We start from the raw sequence: 23,236 nt of genomic DNA, 5'->3' as shown, positions 1-23,236 counted from the left end.
GCTGTGGTGTCGACACCCGCACAGTCAGATGTGTCGCCAACTGGCTGGAGGGCCGCACCCAGACAGTGGTGGTGGACAGGTCATTTTCGACCTGGAGGGATGTGGGCAGTGGGGTCCCCCAGGGCTCGGTCCTGGGCCTGCACTGTTCAACATCTTCATCAGTGACTTGGACGAGGGGGTAAAAAGCACCTGTTCAAATATGCTGATGACACTAAGATGTGGGGGGATGTGGGCACGCTGGAAGGAAGGACTAGGCTGCAATTGGACAAGTTACAGGGGTGGGCAGAGGAGAACAGGATGGGATTCAACACAGACAAGTGCAAGGTGCTGCACCTGGGGAGGAAGACCCAGCACCATACCTACAGGCTGGGGAACTCCCTTCTCGTCAGTGCAGAGGCAGAAAAGGGTCTTGGAGTCATCATTGATGCCAGGATGAACATGGGCTGTCAATATGAGGACATGGTCAGTAGGGCTAAGCGCACCTTGTCGTGCATCCACAGATGCATCTCGAGCAGGTCCAGGGGGGTGATCCTCCCCCTCTATGCGGCACTGGTCAGGCCGCAGCTGGAGTACTGCATCCAGTTCTGGGCGCCGCACTTCAGGAGGGACGTGGACAGCATGGAGAGGGTCCAGAGGAGGCCACTCGCATGATCAGGGGGCAGCAGGGCAGGCCGTACGAGGAGAGGCAACGGGACCTGAACTTGTTCAGCCTCCACAAGAGAAGGCCGAGGGGGATCTTGTGGCCTGTTACAAACTAGTCAGGGGGGACCAGCAAGCACTGCGGGGGTCCCTGTTCCCCAAGCACTGCCAGGAGTGACTAGAAATAATGGACACAAGCTGGCAGAGGGAGATTCAGACTAAACAGCAGGAGGCACGACTTCACGGTCAGGGAGGCTAGGATCTGGAACCAGCTTCCAAGTGAAGTGGTGCAGGCTCCTGCCCTGGGGGGTCTTTAAGACAAGGCTAGACAATCACTTTCCTGGGGTTGTTTGACCCCAGCACTCTTTCCTGCCATGGCAGGGGGTCAGACTTGATGATTTGCTCAGGTCCCTCCTGGAGAGGGTCCAGCGGAGGCCACTCGTACGGTTGAGGGCCTCCGTGGCCAGCCCTAGGAGGAGAGGCTGAGGGACCTGACTCTCTTCAGTCTCCACAAGAGGATCCTGAGGGGGGATCTTGTGGCTGCCTACAACTCTATCAGGGGCCAGCAGCAGGGACTCGGGGCAAGTCTGTTCACCAGGGCCCCCTTGGAGTCACCAGGAACAACGGCCACAAGCTGCGGGAGGAGAGGTTTAGGTTGGATATTAGGGAGAACTACTTCACGGTAAGGATGGCCAGAGCCTGGAATAGGCTCCCAGAGAGGTGGTGCTCTCACCTTTCCTGGACATCTTCAGGAGGAGACTGGATAGGCACCTGGCTGGGGTCTTATGACCCCTGCCACCCCCCAGTGCTCCTTCCTGCCCCTGGCAGGGGGTCGGACTCGATGATGTGTCCAGGTCCCTCCCGAGTCAGTGATTCTATGACCCTACCATCTAGGAAACTATGAAACTATACATACACAACACAACACAATACACACGCTTTGGTTAGTCTATTAGATGCAAATCTACCCTGCCTTTGTATGCTGTTTTCACATACCTTGTGTAATGCCACTGAAGTCAAGGAGGGATCTGTCATCTCCCACTGCAGAATTTGGCACCATGCTTGTATAAATGAACAAAGCATTGAGAGCCAGCACTGAGACCGCACTAAGGCTGTAAGTCGAGGCATCTTCAACAGCAGCTGTAGGGGGAATGTGCCGAAACTCCAAAGTAAATGTTTGAGATTCCAATATCTCCACTTACAATAAAATGCTGATCTCAGGCCAGGACTATGGAACAAGCAAGGAATGGAGACAACTCAAGAAATCCTGCCCTAAGCTTTAGTGCCACCCCAGTGCATGCTGGATAAGAACGTCTTTCATTCCTTATGGCTGCCGAAGCAGAGAAGACAGGATCAATAAAGAGCAGAATGGTTGTGCATCTTGCGATCAAATCTCAAATTCATGGAGCTCCTGGTATTACGGGACAGGATGAGCAACGTGAATAAGATCTCTGCATGCAGAACACTCATTGATTCCCTGACGCAGATTCTCCTGTTGGCATATATACAGACGGTTGGATTTTCAAACATTTGGCGTGCGCTATAAGAAGAGCTTGTAAGTGGAAAATGTTTCTAGATTCGGGTGCCATATGTGAATTCTAATCAGGGTGATAGGACCACATTTTGATCTTAGCTGCGTTTAGAGATATCTGGAGCAACTCATTCCTCTGGATTTACACTGCTGTCACTGATACTGGAATTTAGAGCGAGGGCATACAAATTAATGCAATTGCAGTCAGGCATTTTTATACCTTTGTACCAGAGCTATCCAATCACTTTCACTGGGACTGCACAGCTGTTAAGGAAGATAGAATTTGCTTCAGATGTTTTTCTCTTTTAGTCCTTAAGGTAACCGAAAGCATGGTTTCCCCCCACTATCTGTATCCCAATTACTTATCTCTACATCATACTTTTTAAAAATTTTTGTATCTTCTGTAGTGATGAATAATCTTTTCTGAAAAAAAAAAGAGAATAAAAAAAACAAGGAAAAAAAAAAGAACAAAACCGTGATGCTGTGGAAAATTTACCTCATGTTGGATGTTGAAAACTCATGAAAATTCAAAATGAGAAATTTGCAGAATGTCTTATTATCATCTTCGCTTGTCAATGGGAAATGCAATATGTAAGTTAAAATAGAATTCCTGGGCTTTATGAATTTTCAGTTCCCAGTGCAGAAAAAGACACGATAAAAGGAATAACGAACTAAAGAAATGCTGGAAAGAACCTAGATGAAAAGAGAAATAGGTCTTCTAATAAATTATGTCTGATTCCCAGGAAGGAAAAGTTTGGTTGCTTCATAAATGATGACAGGGCACTGAACAAAACTTTCATGAAAGCCGCTTTACCTAAATAATTACTTGTCACCAAATAACATGGTGCTTAGCTGATGGGGGCCATAACGAGATGTTCTTTGTATGACTTACCTGTACTGCATGTGGCCATCAGTGTATGTGTCATTGGGATGTGAGATGGCCCGGTCTAATTAGAATTAATGCTATTTCCAGGTAAAGTCACAACTCATGCGAAGGTGCAGATGATGCTAGTGATGAAACATTACACATGTCAAAATCTGCAGTGGAAATGCAAACAGTGTGTGCAATAATCTTACACTCATTAGTTTTTTTCAGGTGGGATTCAGTGGTGCAGAAAATGTAAGACAGCGAGGTGATCCCACTTTGCTTGTATGCTCCTTGGAAGATTTGGGATGGTTTAGTCTAGAAAGGATTAAGAGGGATTTGACAACATTCTTCAAATACAAAAAAGATTGTTCTCCAGATGATGGTTATTGAATGTTCCCTCTACCTACTGGGGACAGGACAAGAAGTAACATGCTTAAATTGCTGTAATGCAGATTTTGATCAGATATTGGGAAGAATTTTAGAACAATGACGGTGGTTAAGCACTCCAGTAGATTACCCAGAGAAGCTTTGCAGTCTCTGTCATTGGAAGTGGAGATTAAACAGATAAATTTCGGGATTGGTTTAGACAAGGCTTAGTAACAGGAGCATAGTCCATGCTACAAGCACCTGCTGGGTGATGCAGTTGCTTCTTAGCTATGTAAACTCTTTTGCCAGCCAACAACCTTGTCTTCAGAGCTTCACACAGACACACCAGGCATGCCTACATGTGCGCATTTACTACACAGTAACTGAAATTACTGTGCAGTATGGGCTTGTGTCTCAGCATATAAAGACTTATGCTGACTTGAGGATAATTTGATACCTGCATTATGCAGATATCAAATTTAGGCCTGATTAGTTACTGCACTGTAACACACCTTACTGGGCAGTAGCACTGTGCGTGTGCACTGACTTGGGACTAATTTTACCATGACTAATTTTAGCAATTTTAGCATAGTAACACACAGCATTACCATGCTTGAAAGGCCTGCACATATAGACGTTGGCCTGTTCCTGCTTATTGTGGAGTAACTTACTGTGCAGTAAATGTAAGCCAGTGTAAATGCATGTGTAGGCATACCCACCATGCAAGAACTGGTGAGCTTTGAGGTCAGGAAAGGAAGCAAATATCTTGTTGGTTTTGTTCCTCTCCTGCTATCAGTGTCAGGTCCTGGTCATGTGATGGAGCATTTGGCTGGTTCTCAGCATATAAAGGCTGAAATGAATACCTCCAAGGAGCCTTCAGTGCGAATGCGGTGGGTGTGTACCGTGCGTTAGTCACCAACACGTTGGTTTCTCCTGCCTGGATGAGGAATCTGCTGGCCTGGAAAAGATTCAGCTTGACGCTCCCTTTTATTGCAACCTGCTTTTCTGTCTTTTCAAGCTTCACGAACTGTAAATTGTCCTCACAAGATTTAAAAACACAGCTTCAAGTAAAATCTCCCCAGGTTTCCATGTAACGATTAAGATACCAGCCTTCAGGCTCTGTACTCTTCGCAAGAGCTACTGAAGCCAGTGTGAATTAAATCCTTAGTAAAAAAAAAAAAAAAAAAAAGGCAGTGAGAGTTTTTCCACAATAAAGATTGAAGCAAAAAAGAAGAAGAAAGAAATAGCCTTAAGTGAATATCATGACTGACTGGCCACCAGCCAGTTTGAACTTAAGCTTCACCAATAGAAAACTCCTGAAAATTAATTTTTCAATACATGCTGTGGTTAGGATGACTTAGCCTGTAAGGAGTTCATCTTGTACACACTTTTGGCTAAAACGGGCATTTCAGTGATCACTGGGTTTAGTAAGCACTGGCATACATGGACACAGGGGCGATGCGTGGGAGGTGCATGCAGGTGCAAGTGCACCCCCTGAGCGTGGCGGTGCACCCCCTAGAAAAAGGCACTGCCTACATTGTTGGTGGCACCCCTGAGCATTTGCCGCTCAGCACCCTGCCGTCGACACTGCTGGTGGTGTCTGCAGGTGCTCCGTAATCCCCGCTGGCCGCTGTCACTTTTGGCAGCGTCTGCGGGGGGTCGCTGATCCCTGGTCAGTGCATGCCACCCCACCACCGTCAACACCATGCTCCCACTGCTGCCATGCCCCCCCAGCCACCGGGGGCACAGGTCATTCATGCGTGGACAAGAAGAACAGCACAACTGGTTTTATTATGGAGCAGTACACAACTTCTGCAGACACTTGCTCTGTCTCTCACTAATTATTTCCTGGCTGCTCTAGCTGAGGGAGTATTTCACAGTTCTGAACTCCCTCAGTCTTACGTTAGGGAACATCTCTAAATGATAACTTCTGTTATTACAGGGATAGCTTGTAGTATGGAGTAATTGAAAGAGAAATGGGAACATAGATTTGGATCCCTGTTTCATAAAAGACTGGTCTACTACCTGCCTAAATTCAGCATTGATTCATACACTCTTCCAGCCTTACTGATCCTTCAAATCCAGTGGGAAGATAGATACACCAATATCAGCATCCTCTCACAAGCAAACAGCACAAGCATCAATGCAATAATAATCTGACATCAACTTTGCTGGTATGGCCATGTCATCCAGATGCCTGACTCCAGACTCCCAAAGCAAATTTTATTCTCCCAGATCAAGAGGAGGGCAGAAAGAGTGCTTCAAGCACATCCTCAAGGCCAACTTGAAAAAACACAACATCAACATCAACTTGTGGGAGGCTACTGCCCAGGACCACCCCAAATGGAGGAAGAGTCTGCTCCAAGGACCTCAGTACTTTGAAGCATTACAGCAATGACAAGAGATGGAAAAGTGGGAGTGGTAGAAGCAGAAATGTGTTGTGGACCAGATCAAGAACCCAGAGCCACCCACCCCACATGCAAATACATTCCTAAAATGTGATCCTGTCTGTCGATCCTAGATCAGCCTCATCATGAGCCATCTTGATTCCCACAGATAAGACAATCACAGAAGACAATCATTCTCAACTGTCAGGGATTGCCAGAGAAGAAGCTTTCCTGATCCCAACAAGTTTGCATTGGGATTTTAAAAATATATTTAATTATTTTTCAGCCTTTTCATTGGAAATTCATTGCCCAAAAGTTGGGTCTTGCTTGTTGTTGTGAAAGCAGTGAAGTTGTGGGGAGCAGTTCTGCTACCAGAAGCTGGACACCAAGATGACTTCAGCTTCTCTTCCCCTGGCAGAAAGTAGATAGATGTCATTGTTCTTGGAGATAACTACCGTGGTGGGTAAATTTTGGCGAAGGCAAAGCCATCCTATACATAGGGACATGCAGAGCTTTGAAAAACAGGGCCTAAATCTGAAATTAAAAGATGAGAAAGGTTTTTTGAAAAAGCTTCAGTTCTGATGGGGTTGCAGGAGAAGTACTAGTGTTATATACTTCCAAGTGCTGACCCCTTTGATCCCTGAATAATACTGCATAGGACACAGAGTCATCCAGAATATGGTCCTCAGCAGCTTTGGACCTACGTGTTTAAGAGCTAACAAACCATTGGCAAAGTGGAAGAGAGGGATGTGACAAATATCAGAGCAAGTCATTTTATAAATGCACTCTACTTCAGTCTCATGGCACCAATATTAATGAGGCAGAAGAGAGCGCTGAATCCCCCTCCATCTCCTTTGAGCTGCAATAAGTGGCAGAGGTTTAACACAGACAGAATTCCAGCTGACAGGCTTTTTTCCTTGCAAACAAAAAACCCTAATTAGTAGTGCTGAGAGAAGGGACTTTGAAGTTGTCTTGATATTGTTGTCTTCAGGTTTAGAAGCTGGGGCACCACAGCAGTATCTGCTTCACTTTAAGTTGTAACATTTAAGATTTAATAGAGCCATAGAAATCATCACAAAATTAGAAGGAGCCTGGGGTAGGGGGTAGGGGGAAAGTAATATTAGAAAGAGAGAGTTAAGACTCTTTGTAGAACTGATTCAGCAGAGTTTCACTATGTGCTCTTCACCCTTCCATCTCTCTGATATTTTCATCCATGCACTCGCTTGCTTAGTGACCTTCAGAGCTTTGAACACACTCAGGCAAGTTTGATGCAATCAAAGATTTTGGCAGATTTCTCCGTGGCGTTCTGTGACGCAGGCCCTTCTTCAAGTCCCCACATGGGCCTTCTGTGGCTTCTGGCATTTTCTCATCGAGAGTGTCCTTCCTTTTTTAGTGTCCTTGTGAGAAGCATTTAACAGAATTTGCAGATTTGTTTGAATTTGACAGGGCCGCGTTTCTGCTACGACCTTGAACTTCTGGGGCTATTAACCGTACACCATTGGGTGAGTCTACCCATGTGCTTTAATGGGCAGTAGACTATTTTACTGTGCATTAAAGTGCCACATAAAAAACCATGACTTTATGCTAATGCAGAGTAAAATAGTCTACTGCACATTAAGCATCACTAAAAAAGCATGCAGCTGTGTTACTGTAGCTCACACCGGAGGTACTAAATTTAACGTGCATTAGAAAAAGAGCATTCATGCGTGTGTAGACTTGCCCGTAGTGCCCCCACCAGAGGTGTAACTAGGAGGTCTATGATCTAGGCAATACCCTACTGGAGAGGGTGGGAAGAGTGGGGTGTGTGCTCCTGAACACTGGAAAAGAGGGAGGGAGGAGCACAGGGGGAGACTCAACCATTTTCGTTCCCCTCCACTGGACTCTCTCCAACTTGTCCACATCCATTCTGTAGGAGGGGCCCAAAACGACAGGTGTGACCTCACCAAGGCCAAATAGAGGGGAAGAATCACCTTCCTCTATCTGTTGGCAATGCGCCTACTAATGCTCTTACTAATGTTGTCAATATATGCTCAAGAGATCCTAGGTAGAGGGCTACATCCCCTGCTACAGAGGAAGGCAAAATCCCCACAGTCCATACCAATCTGACTATAGGGTATAATACCTTCCTGACCCCAAGTATGGCAATTAGTCTGAGTGAAGGGGCAGGACCCTCCAGCCAGGAAGCAGGATGTGGTTCCCCTCCTTTACCTGAAGCAGGTTAAGGTACTAGGCCTGTGTTGTGTCAGGGTTGATGGTAGTCTCACGAAGAGTTTAGATTATGGATTGCATAGGATGGTCTGGATAGGGACACTCCTGCCTCAGGCACAGGGTTTGATTAGATGACTTCTGGAGGTGCCTTCCAACCCTATCTCTCTATGATTCTAAGTCTTCCGGTATCCCAGGATGCACCATTCTCAGCTGCTCCCCCCAAACTAAACCCCTGCTTGCCATCCCTCTAGTGGCAAGTTAGACCTGTGCAGGTAAGAAATGGTATGAACCCTTAATGTGTGACTGGTCCCTGCTTCTAACTTCAACACTGCTTCACATTCCCATATTTAGTGTGGTCTAAATGTAATGTGTAATGTCACCCTAAGTCCTCTTCTCTCATTTTCATCCTCCTGCCTTCTTGATGATATGCCTCTACTATGCCTCTAAGGCCTTCCCTGTATGCCCACTTCACACCCCTACTCACTCATGAAACCCAGTAAAACTAGTCCAGGTCAATGCGAATGTTATCGGCTGTCAATTATTGTGGGAATTGCTATATCACACCAGAGCTATGACCCCCTGAGTCCTCTTGCGACTACATCTGATACAACAGCCTGTGTTGCTGGGCACCAAGCATACTTGAAAGCCTGGGCCCTTTCCAATGCCTAATGAAAATCTTTAGAAAATCTGTCTCTCAAAGTTTGAGGATCATATATTTGTGATGCTAAGATAACACATGGATTATACAAACATATCTTTAGCTACGTGTTTGCTGTATTAATGACTAAAGAATTCATTCTTGCATCATCCATGTGTTGCATGCATTCACTACCACGAAGACACCAAGATAAAGTATTCTTCCTTTCACATTTAGTTTTAAACTCTACATCATTTTTTTTTAAACAGAAAGTTTGTGGTAATGAAATGGTTGGGAGTGCTTATCTGGACTTATTTTCCGTCTAGAATTGGCTCACTCTTGGATGGAAGAGACTCGCTGCACTGGAACAAATCCAATTGAACAATTTAGTTGAACATTTGTGTAAATTCCCACGAAACCAAAAGTATACATGCGTTATAGGTCTGCAGATAACACAGTAGCCTACAACATCCTGGAACCTACTGAAAAGCCATGAACACTAGACTGCCACGATACAGAGCACCTACTGCTTAGAGTAAGGGCCAGATCTCCTGTTGACTTCAGTAGGAGCTAGATCAAAGCTACTAGTGATGGAAAAGACCTATTTCTCTCTAGCTCCTAGTAAAGTCAGTGGGAGTTGCTTTTGGGGCTAACTGAGGACTAATTTAGGGCTCTTCAGAACTTTTTATTCAAAACTATTTAATCAAAAAATTAGGCTTTTAAACAAAGGACATGAACTGACTTGGTATTATTGGAACATTTAGACTTTTATGAAAAATAGGTATTTTTTTCAATTTTCAGCTGAATTTTTTCCAGGTTCAAGTCATATAAAAATGATCAAAATCTTCCGCTGAGGATGTCGCCAAAACATTTCCTCCATTCGTTATATAAATTTGTCACGGGAGGGAAAGAATTGAATACTTAGCTTAGCTGGGGCTCAAACCCATGCATAATATAACACAGATAAAACAACCTTAGTCCTGGGCCGTATCCTAGTCACTGCTGAAAGGTGCATTTTGGTCATTTATAATACAAAAAAAAAAAATACATTTGAAAATAAAAGGCATTTTGAAATGGAAAAAAAAAGGAAAGTCTCCCCAAAATGAATGCATCTCTACAGATGTGGGAATGTATTGTGACTGGAGATCATTTTCTAATAGAGCAGAGTGGTCAGGGAATTGTCTTGATCTGCTCTTATGCGTAACCAGTGAATGAGCTGAGAAAAGAGATGAGCAGAAAGCTCTTGTAAGCCTGATGGACTCTAGCCACAAGTATTTGATGCTGTCGCAGGGATGGGGGCATCCAATTCCTACTCAAAGTAACGCCAGCTGGGCCTTCAGATCCACTCTGCAACCTTGAGAAGTTCAGCCTGATGGTAAAGGCATCATACATCTATGCTGGAGTGCATCAGTGGCTCTCTCTATTCAGAGGTTATGCAAAAAGCCCCTGAAGACAGATTAAAGGGTTGGAAGATTTGGAGCTGTGTAGCAAGAGCACAGGACTTCAAAGCCACCCCGAGCGTCGAGTGTAGGCATGCAGAATGGGGCGGCGGGGGGGAGGTGGCTGGTCCGATCCCTTTGTAGAGAAGGGGAACACACACAGTTTTGGATGGCGCCCAGCAGGAGACAGATTATCTCCTTTCTAAAGAACAGGCCTGAAACGATCTGTGCTGGGAGCTGCTTAGCTCACAAAACAGCACGTTACACTTGAGGGCAATTAACATGTAAGGGGAAGCGCGTGGTGCCTAGGCTCCCACTATGCTTGCCCATGCAGGGGTCCCCCTACTTTGTCTGTCTTGCCACTTCGCATTACATTAGATTACACTGAGCTCAAAGGCTCCGTGCTGACAAGGGATGCCCCAGTGAAGAGCTACAAAGCCAAGAAAGCAAATCAAAGCCACTCCGAGGCCCTGTGATCACAGGCTGCGTCGCGTGCAGCCGTGATGGAGCACCGGGGTTACATCGGGGCCGCCGCGAAGACCGCTTCCCCTTGTCAGACACAGGAGTGACCCTGGCACTGCACTTTGCTGTTGCTTAAACCTTGTGGAAAGCTGGGCTAGGCTGAGGTTTTACAGGGCCAGCTTGTCTCTGCGGTCTGTACGGTTCTTCTCTGGGTTTCTTTCCTTTCCCTGATGGCTTTCCACCTTCCTTCTCTAATGACTCCTCCATCTTCTCTCAAATGGGATTCACTTTCCTGCTGACAAACCCAAGAGAGAGAGGTCAAAGGCAAAAGAGCCTCCCTGAAGCCCTCCTCACAAAGTTTCCTTTAACTCCTTCCATCCAGGTGGGTATTGAGCTCCCGTGCAAAAAAAACAGGGGGTTTAGAGCCCCTAAAAGCACTGGATTGGCAGACTTGAGGATCGTGATAGGAACAAGGCCTTCACGCAGGCTCTGTGGCCTGCTACATCTTTTTATTAGGGCCCAGATATTCTGACATGGTGCCTTCAGGCAGCCCAGCTGGTGTGAGGGTTGGGATGAGGAGGAGGGTAAAGTTGATCATTATGATGCTCTGACTCCTACTGCCTCCAGAGACTTGCAGGTCTTTCCAGAGACTGGGTTAGGTGGGACATGGCTGTGCCTGGAGCCATCACCCTTTCTTCCCAGCAAAAGAAAGAGGTACAAATCCTTGTGGACTTCCCCCCCGACTTTGTAACCACCGCTCCCTCTGTTAATAGCTCATTAAAGTTCTGTGACCTTCTCCTCTCTCTCTGAAGCCTTGTGTCCTTCATAGTGACACGAGTGGCCCCCCATACCCGCCTTCTCCTTCCCTTTTATGACTTTCTTTCCCTTCCTGGCATGACCCAGGACTTGCTTCTCCATTGCCTTGCACCTTGTAGAGCCCTTTACGTTCATGTGAAGTCAATGTAGATGCTACACTTGGTGGCATTGTCACATGAAATGCAGAATAATGGAGAATCATTATCTCCCTGGATGGAGAATAGATTTCATAGATTTCATAGACATTAGGGCTGGAAGGGACCTCGGGAGATCATCGAGTCCAGCCCCCTGCCCAAAGCACAGGAAGTCAGCTGGGGTCATAGGATCCCAGCAAGATAAGCATCCAATTTGCTCTTGAAGGTGTTCAAGGTAGGTGCTTGAACCACCTCCGCTGGCAGACTGTTCCAGACCTCGGGGGCTCGGACAGTAAAGAAATTCTTCCTCATGTCCAGCGTGAAACGGTCTTGCAGGAGTTTGTGACCGTTCGACCTCGTCATCCCTTGGGGCGCTCTGGTGAACAAACGTTCCCCCAGATCCTGGTGGTCACCCCGATAAACTTAGAGGTGGCCATCAGATCACCCCTGAGCCTGCGCTTTTCCAGGCTAAAGAGTCCCATGGCTCTCAGCCTGTCATAGGAATAGGAAAGAGGGACAAGCAGAGCCTTATCCCCTTTGAATAGCCTGACATGGGTTAAGGGCCAGAGTCCTGTGGAAGAGCAGGGGGTTGGACTTGATGATCCGTTGAGGTCCCTTCTGACCCTAACATCTATGAATCACCTCTGCTGGAGAAGAACGATATCCAAATGGTCTCTGAAGCTTATTTTCTAAGTCAGGTTGGAAAGATGTGAGAAGCAATTGTACAGAGAATGCAACGGGAAAGCCAAAGGCAGAATTTCTTTTGTCACCTCGGTTACCATTTCTGCAGCTATCAGGTAGGATCATTTCATTTTGCATTAAAATGAATTGCTCATAGGGTTAAGAATACAGTTCGGGGAAAATGAATTGTGCCAGACACATCCCACAGGGACTTTTTGACTTGGGGTAGAAAACTTTATGAATTTGCCAGAATAGAGGAATGCCTGTTTACCTACCTGTCCCTTGCTATTACAGTATCCGAGCAGCTAGTTGTGTGATTGTGATTACCCACACATCTTTGACAACCCCAACGGCACTCTACATGCTAATTAGTCTCTCCGGGGGATCCGCCGAGTGCTCAGACGGCTGGCTTAGAAACCTACAAAGAGACAACCCGCCATGGAAATCTTTCTGTTTAAATGTACACACTGTGCAATAGATGGGAATGTGCCCTTATCAATATTTCACTGTGCATCTGGTGTCTTTCTCAGCACCACACCAAGACTCGGATTCCTCTTCACTCATCCTCTAGCCCAATATTTTAAACTTGTAACTCTATCTTCTCCCAGTTTCCTCTTCTCTCTAGATTAGAAGCCATCTTGGTGTGGGGAGCTGGACAGCTAATAGTCAGTCTTGGAAGAGTGACAGTCTGAATTGCTTTCATCAGATTGGGCCCACTTGGTTAGCAAGACTAGCAAGAACAGTTTCTGATAAAATATTTTTGGGCTGGAAAATGACAGTTTGTCAAAACTGAAGCTTTTCACGGGAACATGTTGACTTTGATGAAACTTTGTTTATAAAAAGGAATTTAAATGAAGAGCTTTGATAATGTCCTTTTCAGAACACAGCATCATGCCTCTTTCCTTTTGAAATGACATGTTATATTCTGTTAGGCCCAAAATTATTTTTTAAAATAAAAAATAATTTGTTTTGTGAGGATTTTCAAATGCAATTTTCATTCTAACTCAAGCCAAGTATTTCTTTTACATGTGAGAAGTTCCCCTGCAACGGAAATTTCAATTCCTGACCAGTCAGAAATGATATTTTAACTAAGAATGTGGTAAGAGCAGATTTAGAAGCTGAGCTACTAATGAGAACAGCCCAAAGAAATCTGGGTGCTATTTCTTTTTCTTTGCAGATGCAGGGTGTGTCTACACGTGCAATTAATTTGAAGCAATAAATTCTGGCATATATTGCACCGGAGTTTATTGTTTGCAGGTTTGCTGTTTAAACATGCATCTGGGACTGCAGCCTATTGGGTTGGGTTGGAGCAGCCCCAGCTGGCAGGGGACCCACGGGGTCAGTCTGCCAGCCTGGGACTGCTCCAGCTCGGCTCAGTGTTTCTGCGGAGGGGCTGGCTGGGGCACAGGGGTGCTTCAGCGTGGGGCTAGCTGGCACAAACCCCTGGCACTGAAGCACCCTCACGGCCCAGCCAGCCCCAACAGCATCTAACACACGTGTTGCTGCATAGTAAATAACTCTGCTCTAGGTTAGTATTTATATTTAAAAGTATTATCCTACAGCAAAGTTTATCAGTTTACTGCTGCCTAATAGGGCCACATGTATAAACACAGAGACTTAACTGCGGCGCTAATTAGGCAGCTCCACAGTAAACATGTTGTGTAGATGTGTCCATGAGGTTTCAATGAAAACCTCCCCCCCTTCCCCAATTTTCCTTCCAATTTTTCTTTATTTTTTCAGGCTTCCAGGAAAAACTTGAAAACTTTTCCATTTTTGCCAAGCAACACCAGAAAACATTTGGTTGAGGTCCATTTTTTTTTCAGGTTTAGCCACTTAAAAAATCTGTTCCAAGATCCCCAACATTTTCATGGAATTTTTTTTTTCATAACGGGGTAGTTTCCCATTGAAAAGAAAACGTTGACAAATTGTGACTCCTGCTACGCTAGTACCGATGACCCTAGTATCTTGGGTTAACCTCTATATTGGAGCTGGCTGGAAAGTGGAAACCTTGTTTTGTAAGAAACATTAAAATGTCTCCTTTCTCATTCAGAAGCTCTGTCGGTAGTTTGATCCATTGGACTCGCAATGGAATTATTTCTCTGTGAAGACAATATGGTACATGAATATTCACAAGAAATGTCCCTTTCTTATATGCTCCCTTATGGAAAAGGAAAGACAACGAGGTGACAGCAGGGAGAAGGAAGGAATCTGCTGCTGATGTTATTAATTGATGTCTAATTACATTTTTTGGAGCAAAGCAACCTCAACTTAGACACGAGCTCTCACTTGCATCTTGTAGGCCCAACAGATTTCTGCTGGCCTCTTCCATTTGCATATGGACTGATTGCACATAAATGCCACAAGGAATAGCTAGGCACAGGCTTCAGGCAGCATTTGTGTACTCAATATTTCGCTGTGTTATTCTTCAGCATATTTTTGGTCTGTGCTGAATTCCCTTAGGGCTTTCAAAACAAAGACATTGCTTGTAATTAGGTTAGAAGGGCTGGACGGCTCTGAGGGCTGGGATTCAGGGATGGTCACCTTTAGGGTCTAACCCAGCGGGTACCTATTAAAAGGTGTCACTTCCGGTGGTCTCAGTGAAATGTGTTGGTTGATCTTGGCGGACCGATGTCCTCAGCAGAACGGTTAGCAGTTGTCAATCCTACCTTTTCCCTCTTTTTAGAAGTCTTGCAAAGATGCCAAAAATGAATAGGCTGCTGAGATTCAATGAATCTTTTGCCTTCTGGCAGAAGGATTTACTTTCATGATCTCAGCTTTTCAGTTTCTGCTCCCAGAGGAGCTGGATGGGGGGAAAAAATAAGAAAAGTTGCACACCTTTTTTTTTTTTTTTTGAAAGCTCAGAAGAGTATTTGGTTTGGATTAGTCTGAGCTTTGGGCAAATCCCTTTGGCACCTAAATGAGGGCAAGGAAGGAGGCTGGATCTGTTTGGTCTGGGAAGATGAGAAGACACACTCTCCCTATGGCAGAGATGTCTGCTAAGAGCCCGTTTGTGAGGGAGAAACTTTGAAGCGGTAAGGAAAGTGTATTCTTTCTGAGTTCTTTGCAGAAGTGTCCATGTGCCCTGCAGCTAATTATGATGATAATAAGGAAAGCAGTGGGCCAACTGGACTTCCAGTCTATTAAGACTTCGCAGCAAGAAGGGCAATAACACGGTAGGTGAAACCATTCAATAGATTCACAGGGAAATCAGCCATCACTCAAAGGGAGGGAGTGCATGGAAAGGTAGCCCGTCAATCAAGCAGACATGGCCTGACATCTTAAGCAGCCTATTGATCTCTTATTCAGAATTCATGCAGGGCGACTTCTTGTCATAAAACATTCAGAAGCCAAAATCAATAAGAGATGTGGAGCATTCAATCTTGTAGCTTCAAAGTCATACTTGGGGAGAAAAAAAAAATCACTGCTGCTCAAATGTCACCAGGGGACTAGCTTGAATTAAACCGAGCACGGCAATTTCAATAATAAGTGTTTGTTTCCCGTTTTTCCAAGCAGTCGGCCAGCTGCAAAGTGACTCGGGCTGGCTTCAGCCATCTGACAGAATCTGTACTGTCTTCTTCTCTGTTTATATAGCAGATTTGGGGATGGGAGAAAGACAAACTTTTCCTGAGACTGAATTTGCCATGGTGGAAATGAATTCTCCAACAGTTTGTTTCTCGCCCATGACGGCCTCATGTCTGCAAATTTTAAAGAATTTTAAACGGCTTGTAAATGCATCATGGGAAAGCCTGGTTAGAGAAATGTATGGCCAATACATGGCAGACATAGTTCTTTGGGCAAATCTGGTATCTTTTATTAGACCAAGTTAAACAGTTGGAAAATTTTTTTTTTTAGCAAGTTTTTGGGTATAAATACCCTTCATCAGGCTAAGGAAGTCTCTGCAGTTGGTGTGTGCTCTTCCTGGATGGAATGAATAGTGAAGAAGCCAGAGGCTGGGCTTTTATATATGGTATTTTATATATTTTACATATTTGGTATTTCATAGATATGGTATTTTCTGCACTGTTCCCTGCCCTTTACTCTTATCATCAGTAGCCAATCCCAGACGCAGCACCCAACACTGAAAGATCTGGAGGAGCTGCAGAAGTGACAAGAAAGTCTGTCTTGAAAGCCATAGGACTTGACTATGACACTGACTCCAATCTCAAGGCTATTCTAGCCCTTCACTCCCTCCAGCAGAAGGGGAATTGCCACTGCACCCACATATTTATGCATTAGCCTCACCCAACTCCAGCCTCTCTGTGTGGCTAAGTGAAAGGGATCTATTTGGAGTCACCATGATACAGAGGCTAATTTGGCTAATTTGGCTACGGCTTCCTTGCATCCTGCCTGCTTCTCCACTCTTCCCCCCCTTGCAGTGGAACAGCACTTCTGTCATTTGCCAGACATCCGAGCCATAGGTTAATACTCCTGAGTCTAGCTCTGAGTCTAATGGCTATCACCGCCATTCCAGCCACCGTGGAAAGGCAAGGTTTGCTGTTAGGGACTAAATTAGTATGAACCCTGGATATTTGTTCCATGGTTGAATCACAATCATTTCCAGAACAGTTGACGGCACTCTTAATTAGTTCCTTGGAAATGCTTGATTCAGACAAATAGACAGAGCCCCAGGAACTCTGGAGAGGAAAAAGCAGCACTAATAGATGAGCTCTTAAAAGTAAAATATCCATTGTCATGCTAATGTCCTTAAATAGGAACTCAAGTAATATAGGAAACACAGGCCCAGAGGCAACAGCCATTGAAATCAAAGGGAGTTTTTCTTTTGATTATAATGAGACAAGAATGGGATGTCTTAGAAATACTTCATGAGCTCTCTGTCGGTCTTTTACCTTCTAAGCTTAGAAATAAGCAGTGCACAGGGCTGTCCTTGAAGTATCTGCTGTTGACAAGTGGGACTGGAGTCCATCTAGTAAAACTGGTACATGTAGTAGTAGGGGCTGAATGCTGCTGCAGCCCTGAGCATCCAGCAAAGCTTTTTTTGTTTTGGTGATATCTTGTCCAACATCTCTCCTGACTCTACAGTGTTAGTCCAAAAGATATGACCAAAGCACTTTGCTTCTCTTTGGTACATCTAACCTGTTACAGGATACATTTGGGACTGAAAGGCTTGTGCTAAGTGAATTTGAGAGGTATTAAGAAAGCACATTTGTTACCAATAAATAACACCGCCCCCCCCGTACAGATGGCATTGGCAGAAGAGCTGCCTGAGAAAACCACTGCCTCTTGAATGTTGATTTTCAGCAAGTCTTGCAACATTGGGGATGCTCCCAATGACTGGAAGATAGTTATTGCTACTCTTAATGAGTCAAGGGTCACATGCAGCAACACCTGATAAGAGCAACAACTTCTTACCAGCAATGTTTCCCCTGGGAATATCTCCTGTATTCAAGGGATATGCTCTAAAAACAGCAAGAGCCACTTCAGAGCAACAAAGCACCAGGGCACTTATCTGCTGCTGTTAACAGGTGTCATTTGTGTTTAGAAGGGATAATTGGGATGACTAGGTCAGTGGGTCTCAAACTTGTTAGGCTCACAGCATGCCTAGGAAAATGCCAGCTCTTTGTTTTTATTTCATTTTTGATTACAGAAAAATCATAGAGCAATTCTTCTGTTGCAAAGAGCTCAGCAAGACACAACAGGGCAGAATGATTTTTACACTCTGGATTCCTATTTGAAATCTCTGGGTTTTACTTTTTGAATCATGTTTCTACACCTAACAGTCATCGTAGGGTACCCTGGGGCATCCTTGGAAAGATCTCAAGACACCCTGATCCAAAATTGATGACCTAGGTAATTATGGGCCCACTGGGTTGATGCTTATCCTGGACAAAATGCAGGGTTCATACAACGAAGATGTAGAAAGGATAATACAATAAATGCCAGGGCATGTTGGCAGAGTGGTTGGGCCTTCTTGCTATGGTCTCAGAGATGTATGTTTGGGCCTGACTCCAGACTCCTCTGAAGACTGCCTTAGCCAACCCCTTTCTAAGCGTGTACATAGACATTCAGACTGGGGAATCAAAGACAACTGGATGTAAGGAGGCCCCATCTTTCCCTTGTGTGTTGCTGGCTACAGAAACCAGCGTGCCTTAACCCCGTTAGCCCAATGAGCCGTTAGATGGACCATTGACCTGCCTGGAATTCAATGAATGCTAATCTGCCTGAATTTATGGAAAATCAATTTTATTCAACTACTGCAGTATCTTTTTGAAGAGATTATAACTTTTGTTGCCATCCTTAAGCGTATCTGAGGTAATAGACCTCTGCAAGGAATTTGACTTGTGGCCACATGATATCCTCATTGAGAAACTAGAATCAGTGTGGCAAATATGAGCATTAATGAATTGAGAACTGGCTAGTCAGTGGGTTTCAAAGGGTGCGTCTACACGTGCCGCTATCGGGACGTTGTTACTGCGCTTTTTGGAAGTACTAAAGCATGGTGCAGTAACAAACTGTGCACAGTTATTTTTAGCATCTACTTTGTCATAGTGGCATGCTATACCGGGGGGGATTGTGTCACTCCAGTGACATAGCTTCTGGTCACGTGTAGATACCTGCAGACACTACATTGCTGTAGTGTGTTGCTACAGCCATGTAGTGTCATGTGTAGACGTGCTCAAAATGTAATAATAATTGGAGTCATCACATAGAAATGCTTCTAGTGAGGTTTTACAGGGATCCATTCTTGGCTCTGTGCTGCTTCATGTTTTTTCAATATCTTGGCAGGAAGCAAAGTAATTTTTAATAATATTTAATGCCGACACAAAATCTTGGGGGAATGGCAAATAATGAAGTGGAAGCTACACTGATAGAGGGACTTGGATTACTTACTAAGCTGGGTGAAAACCAATAATATGTATGTCCATATGGCCAAATGGACATCTAGGGCTGACAATATAGGCCTGACATACAGAATAGGGCCCTCTGTCTTGGGAGGTCATTCAAGATTCAGCTGTCATACTGCAGAATCAGCTGAATAGTATGATGAGGCCAAGGAGGTTAATACACTCTTGGATACATAAAGAAGACAATCCGAAGGAAGAACTGAGAGCTTGTGTGAACTCCAGATTTGACAGTGGTATGAGTGCTTCAGGAGAGCTATGTCCACTTCTGGCCTTTGCAATTCATAAGAGATGATGAAAAAATGGAGGTGATTCAGAGAAGAGCTGCAAAAATGATTAAATGGTTGGAAAACATGCTTGATAGTAAGACACCTGGGGAGCTAGGTATCAAAAAAAAAAAGATTACGGGCTGATTTGATCACTGTCTATAAATAGCTACATGGGGAATGGAGAGCTCTTCAGTCGAGCAGACAGTGGTAAAACAACATCCAGTGGCTGAAACTTGAAGTTGGGAAAATTCAGACTAGTATGAAGGTTCATTGTTAACAGTAAGGGTAATTAGCTAATGGAGCAAACTCCTAAGGGGTTGTGGTAGATTCTCCAATGCTGGAAATATTCAATACAACATGGATTGTTTTTTAAAAAGAAGGTGCAAATAGGGTGTGGATTGGAGAAGTCTCATGTTTGGTGGTTGGAGTAGATCAAGGGTGCTCCATCTCTGACTGCCAAGCCAAATCCAGCCCATGGAGCAATTGCATCATGCCCATGGGACTTCCCATGGGTCAGGGAATTTGGCGATGGGCGAGCAGTGGCAATTAATGCTGCCATCCCCCTCCCTGCTGCCAAATGCCCAAGCCACACATGGCCATATTGGGTCTGGGCTATACCGGACCATTGTCATGTGGCCAGATCAGGCCTAGATTGGCTAGATAAGGCCCACACCATGCCTGCCTCAGCTGCCAGATTGGGCCCACTGGCCAGATCTAGCTTATAGATGGACCTGGCACAGCCATCCAGCTTGTGGGATGAAAGGTTTTGGGCACAACTGGAACAGATGCTCACAGCAATCCAATGTGGCCTTGCAAGTTGATGAAGCTTTGAAGATATTAATAGCCAATGACTCGCTGGTGGTGCAGACAGACTCGGACCTGAACAAGCATTGGGGGCCAGAGGACCTGGAAGAAAAGGGACACCAGATAAAGGGCAGCTCATGGATTATCTTGTCCCTCTCTGCTAGAGGGATGTGTTATGTTGGGTCCGACTGCACAGTGAAAACCCCAGCAGTACTAGGGCCCAGGCGGCTGAACTGGGGTGGTGTGCTGCACCGCACTGGGTGGCTGCCTGGCTTTTCCTCTCCTGCCACATTGGCTAGGGCTGCATAGCACCTCTTGGCTCAAGAGACTGGAGACAGGTGTTGCCTGTCCCTGTTTAGGAGGGTGACTCTACATAGGGGAAGAGCCACGATCCTGGTCTGTTGTCTATTATCCATACTACGTTTAGCTGCAGTAGCATTGTGAGTTCACAATCACGCCCAGATAGAAACTCATGTCCTGTTACTGCCAAGGCGAGTGGGGACACGACAGGGTGCTTTGACCACATTTAGCTTCCCGACCCATTTTTTTTCTCCCATTGGTCATTAGCAGAGGAAGAGTGACCAGGCAAGCCTATGTTATTGCTCCTACAAACTGTTCACCCCTCTTGTCCAGGCTTTTATAGCCTCCCAGAAAACACAGTTGTTATTTTAGAAAAGTACTGACTCTTTTCAAGAGTGAAAGGCTCATTCAATCAACCTAACAGCATCATTTCTCCTCTTCCCCACCTTTTATTGATAAGTGGCTGTTGAAAGCAAAAAAAGGAAGGGAAGGGAAGGAAAAAAAACAACAACTCTCCATTTTTTTGGCTGTTTCTTGGAGATAAAGAGCAATGGATCTCTTTTATTTCTTTTAAGTAGCTGTTAGTTTACCACAGAGTTCATAATCAGCCTGACTAGGCAGTAGCATCGTGGAGAAGGACGTGGGCCCTGGGGTTTACAGACAAGATGATAAATTGAAAATGACACCGTGACAAAAAAAGGGAAAATGCTATATTGGGAATGCATTAATAAAAACATCACGTATTATAAACAGGCAAGGGGAATTATTGTGCTGCTGGCATGGGCTAATCCTCAGCTAGGGAGGACAGAGCTCAGTTTTGGGGGATGAGTCTTTAAAGAGACAGATGAATTGCAGAGAGCATGAAGTCGAGAAAACCAAAGTGCTAGAAGTGCTGCAAAGCAAGACCATAAGGAAACAGGAGGGTTTGATGCAGGGATGAGCCATGGCCATGGGCTGTCTCTCACTGAATACAGTAAAAAGGTATTGTAAGGATAGCAGGGACCTATTATCCATGTGGCACAGAGGAAACAGCATGAAGTCAGGAAATCACGAGGCGTTCGCTGCAGGAGGTCTTTTGGAGCAAGGGTCTTGGGGGCCATCAAGCCTGACTGGTGTGAGGACGGAGCTGGATACATTCATGAATGGGATTACACAGTGGGGTTGCTTGTGATAGCAGGGGACTTGAAGTCCTTTCAGTCCTATGTCTTCCATTCCTAAATTTCAGGACCAGAGTTTCTGGCCCAGATCATAGGTGGTGGAAATGATCATGCAGGCTTCAGGCAGAGAAGTTGGTAGTTTTATGAACGCAGTAGTCGAAAACGTGTGTCTGTCGATGTCCATAGACCAACACAGCTACAACCTACACCCCTGTAAGGAGCTGTAACTTAAAGTGAGTTTTTGAGAGTGCCACGGATCTGAGCTTTTCCTTCCATCCTAGTGCAAGGTTTTTGGACTGCAGGAGAAAGGTGGCCCTTGGGGATTATACATGTCAAAGATTGCACCTTCCAGACGATCCAGAATCTGGTTCCTATTTTTAACAGGGGGAAAATTAGCCATTGGAAACGCTTAAACAGGGTGTCAACTAAAGCTTTACAGTCCACACGGGATGCATTTCTAGAAGAGTTGCTTTAGCTCAGGAGTGTCAAACTCACTTGGTCCCACAGGCCAGATGAAGGGCATGGGGCCTGTGCGCAGGCTGAATCACGCCCACAGACCTGCCTGCATCTGCATACCTGATCCAGTACCTGTCCAGGCTGGTCCGCGGTGCTGGCCCTGCAGCCAGTGCAGTCTGGGACCCAGCCCCAGCAAGCTCCACTTGTGCCATGGGGCCGGTCCTGCACAGTGTGTGGTCAAGGGGGCAGCACTAGTGGATGGATGATGGGGCTCTGTGGGTGAGAGCCAGCCCATGGACCGATTCTTTAACACCCTGGCTCTCGCTCGACTGGAAGTTGCGCGTTCCTCAGTCTCAAGTTCATCTCCACCATAGGTTGAGGTTGAGGTTCCCTAAACTGTGTGTCCTGTAGGAACTCATGCTGGATAATTATCATGATCCCATTTGACCTTGAGACCCAAGACCTTCTATTTTTTAAAACTATTTTTATTACTCACCCGACTAATAACTGTGGGAGCACTCGGACAAGTTCCAGGGTTTTCCCCTTTGTTCGCCCTGAAAATATGGGACAAGAGTTGCAAGTGACCATTGGCTTAGGGAGCCTAACCTCATATAAAGGTTTTCTTGTTTTTAGAATAGGGGCACAGACATTTCTGAAAAATCTGGCCACCTTCAGATGTCTCAGTCGGGCCTTCAAAACCTTGGCTACCTGCCTGAGATAATCTTGGCTTCAGAGGGCATGTGGTTTAAATTTGCTACAGGGTCCAAAAAGGGGAGATTATAAACAGGCAAGAAAGACACGGGGAAGGAGCATCTAAAGGAGACTCTGTTTGAACACGCAGACTGCTATTAATGTTTTTATTACAGAGAGGTCTGTTGATAGGCAAATCGATGTGCCAATTGATAGGGCTCAGGAATGGGCAGCATCATTTATAGTATTTCTAGGAACAGTAAAGTGTGTCGCTGAATGCAAGTCAGAGTGCAGCTCTCTCTGTGCATGAGCCCCTAACACACAACTTGATGGCTCTTTTCATTTTGGTTAATATGCATGTGTGTGCATGCGTGTGTGCAAGTGCGTGCCACTGCCCTAAGTACCAGCTACAGTGTGAGAATAAAAATGAAAAGCCTTCCTGAACCAAAAAAGCTTATGCTTCAGCCCTGCCCAAAAGGACCTTTCCCCATTATTTTATTCCATGAAAATGTTTGAAAGGTTTTGTACTCTC

Source organism: Crocodylus siamensis, chromosome 4 (assembly GCF_052110815.1).
Source record: "Crocodylus siamensis isolate JL-2025a chromosome 4, ASM5211081v1, whole genome shotgun sequence".
NCBI lineage: Eukaryota > Metazoa > Chordata > Crocodylia > Crocodylidae > Crocodylus > Crocodylus siamensis.
This window is presented reverse-complemented; position numbering follows the sequence as displayed.